This window comes from Gigantopelta aegis, chromosome 12 (assembly GCF_016097555.1).
Source record: "Gigantopelta aegis isolate Gae_Host chromosome 12, Gae_host_genome, whole genome shotgun sequence".
Classification (NCBI taxonomy): Eukaryota; Metazoa; Mollusca; class Gastropoda; order Neomphalida; family Peltospiridae; genus Gigantopelta; species Gigantopelta aegis.
This window is the reverse complement of record NC_054710.1, coordinates 2661874-2665503: the sequence shown is the minus strand read 5'-3', so window position 1 is coordinate 2665503 and position 3630 is coordinate 2661874. Positions and strand designations below refer to the sequence as shown.

At 36.2% G+C, this 3630-nt stretch overlaps 1 protein-coding gene across 1 annotated transcript in view; it reads left to right on the top strand.

Annotated features, from left to right (window-relative positions):
- The window catches only part of LOC121386565 (EGF-like domain-containing protein 1), a 344832-nt gene that overhangs the window by 59051 nt on the left and 282151 nt on the right, over positions 1-3630 (top strand). The window lies entirely within an intron of this gene.

The window sequence follows — 3630 nt, the reverse complement described above, 5'->3', positions numbered from 1 at the left end:
ATGATTGTAGCAATGCTATTTATAGAGTTCGCATACCACATGTGATCCTGGTCGATACACATTTTCCTGAATGTGTCCAATCTAGTATGTCAGTCTGCTCATACATACGTACATTGCATGCATACACACATACATACACACATACATACATACATACATACATAACTACATACATATACACATGCATACATACATACATACATACATACATACATACATGGTCAAATCCATGTAACTATCCCCAAAGGACCATTTTAAAAATCGTCATATATAATCAAATGTTTTCTGGCATTGGAAGGAAGCATCTCTGGGAGATGTAAACCTAATAAAATATTGCTGAGTTTTATTTACATGTTTGGTATACAACACTTCAAAACCATTCCACAAACTGATTTCTAAACACGTGAAAAAGAGCCAAACTTCATACCTTATCCATGAGATTCTAATAAAGCCTGACGTTTTTATTTTATACCATTAAAGAATGGTTATTGTTGCTACTTTATCATGAGAACATTTTATTAATGTCAGTAATATACGGGTTTGTTTAATTTGACCATAAATATGTATCCCGACCAATGTAACACCCTTAACGGAAAAAGAAGACAAGTCGTGTTATATTATTTAGTTTTGATGGTAGAAACACAATATTTTATTTCTTCTTTATTTTCTTGATTACTATTAATATGAAATAAGATTAGGAACTATCTGACAAATTGAATTGATTTTCCAGTGTTACGGGTGTTACATATTTGAAACGTTACGGGTGTTACACATTATGTCATTTTAAGTTTTTACTTAAGTAAAATCATAAAAATAAATTTACAATTCATAACTATGTATAAATATATATAGTTGTTTGCATTATTGTAGCTTACTATCAACAATGGCGTTTGGAAGAAAAAATAAACTGATATGTATGAAATTATTGTGTGCAAAACTCCATACTGATCTACTACAAAATATTAGCATGATCCGAAATGAATTGGTTATACAAATTGTATAATTCTAAGCAAGAAAATTGTAAGTAGAGTACAATATAATAATTATGAAAGGTTATATTGGCCGTATTTTTTTTCACAAAATATCTAAACACTCAAGATAGTCCCTTTAACGACAAGGCAGTTTATATGTCAGTTCAGTATATTTTAATGTTTCTTTCAAATTATGTTGTTTTGGTAAGTCCTGAAGGTGACACTTGTCAATCATTAAAACGTTCAAGTAAGGTTTGATCCACTAGTGCAGGTGCATGCTTGATGTCACCAGTGTCAAAGTGTCAACCAAACACCTGCGGTGAAATTGATAATGATATAAAATATTAGTCAAAGTTACCTAACTTTCTCATTCATGCCCATGTAAAGAGGGAACAGGAAGTAAAACATGTAACTGATCCATCACAGGCAGTACTTCAAGTTGATTTCTCAGAGAATTATACCTGTGTGTATGCTGACGAAATCCAGTCTGCTCACTGACATTAGAGACAAGTTTCATTATTCACATCCACTGTGTGGACTGTTGGTGGTATGAAGTCGTGTGTGTTTGCCAGCGATAATCTCACACATTTTAAAGAAACTGTTGTTCCATATATTACGCTTCTCATTCACAAAGTTTTGAAAGCAAACCCTGATGTAACGACCATCCAAATATTTAGTGATGGAGCAGCATCACAGTTCAAAAACAAATTCATATTTAGATTTCTGACGACAATCAAGGCAACACTCGGCATCACAGTGGAATGGATTTTTTTTTACTTCTTTCCATGGTAAAGGTCCCGTTGATGGGATTGGTGGTATTGTTAAGCATACTGTTGAATGCTGTGTTCGAACCCGCAAAGTGATTGTACAGGATGCAAGTTCATTTGTTAAGGCTGCAGAAATGTGCATTATCAGTATTGAAGTTGAGGAAGTAACACAAAATGACATGGATCAATGTTTCAAAAGATCCCCTGTACGAGACTTGTGGAAGTCAACCAATGCCATCCCCAAGACACTCTTATACAGCCATAGATAAGTCAACCATTGTTTGCCGACAAACGTCTATGGCTATACATCAGAAAGCTCATGAATTCCATGGTGAATAAAATAATGTCCTCTACTCTCAATGTAAACAAGTCATTTGTGTTGGTGATTATATTAATAAACCTATCATCGTTGTTTTGTTTATGTATCTATATAAATATGTTTCAATAAAGTTTATACATTATTTAAAAAAATTATTTTTATTTGATTGAAAAAAAAATGAAAGCTGAAATAGATGGCATGTTGCTTTTAATATGGCGAACAAAAATGTAACATCTGTAACGTAACACCTGTAACAGTTATCACTGTGCATAATTGACATAATATCTAGCAAGTAATGAAACCAGGTTCTATTCCAGTAATTACCTATGGCCACCTACCCATATGATACAAGCTTTATTCAAATTACCCATACACATCACAGGATTTTGATAAAATGTACTTCTTGAAAAAAGATTGGTCCATTTAGTGTAACACCCGTAACGGAAGTTGGTAGGTCTTTTAATTAGTACATATAATTTTAAATCTTAAATATTTGATGGAAGTTGGGAGAGAAACATGCTAACTGTATAAAACTCAAATAATGGGGAGAGTGATACAAATAATATTCTCTGCAACTTCATTCTAAAACATTTACCCCCCCCCCCTTCAAAATGTAACACCCGTAACGATGGATTTGACCAAATACATACATACATACATACATGGATGCCTCAATAGATCAAACGGTATCGTGTCAAGTCTGCAAGTGGCGGGCGATTCAGTGCGATAGGTTCGAGTCCTAGCAACGGCATGGGCCAATTTGTGAGACCTGAAATGATTTAATTAGTGCATTAATATCTATGTATGCAGCAGTCAACCTCGACATACATACAGTATATAAACATTCATACATTTATACATACACAGACATACCATCAGTTTTCATCAGTGACATTATTGGATAAGAAACATTATTACTTTGTCTACACCAGAGACAATACGTAGCTCAGTGACGGCGCTTGCTTTGTCTACACCAGAGACAATACGTAGCTCAGTGACAGCGCTTGCTTTGTGTACACCAGAGACAATACATAGATCAGTGACAGCGCTTGCTTTGTGTACACCAGAGACAATACGTAGATCAGTGACAGCGCTTGCTTTGTGTATACCAGAGACAATACGTAGATCAGTGACATCGCTTACTTTGTCTACACCAGAGACAATACGTAGCTCAGTGACAGCGCTGGCTTTGTCTACACCAGAGACAATACGTAGCTCAGTCACAGCGCATGCTTTGTCTACACCAGAGACAATACGTAGCTCAGTGGCAGCGCTTCCTTTGTCTACACAAAAGACAATACGTAGCTCAGTGACGGCGCTTGCTTTGTCTACACCAGAGACAATACGTAGCTCAGTGACGGCGCTTGCTTTGTGTACACCCGAGACAATACGTAGCTCAGTGACGGCGCTTGCTTTGTGTACACCAGAGACAATACGTAGCTCAGTGACGGCGCTTGCCTTGTGTACACCAGAGACAATACGTAGCTCAGTGACGGCGCTTGCCTTGTGTACACCAGAGACAATACGTAGCTCAGTGACAGCGCTTGCTTTGTGTACACCAGAGACAATACGT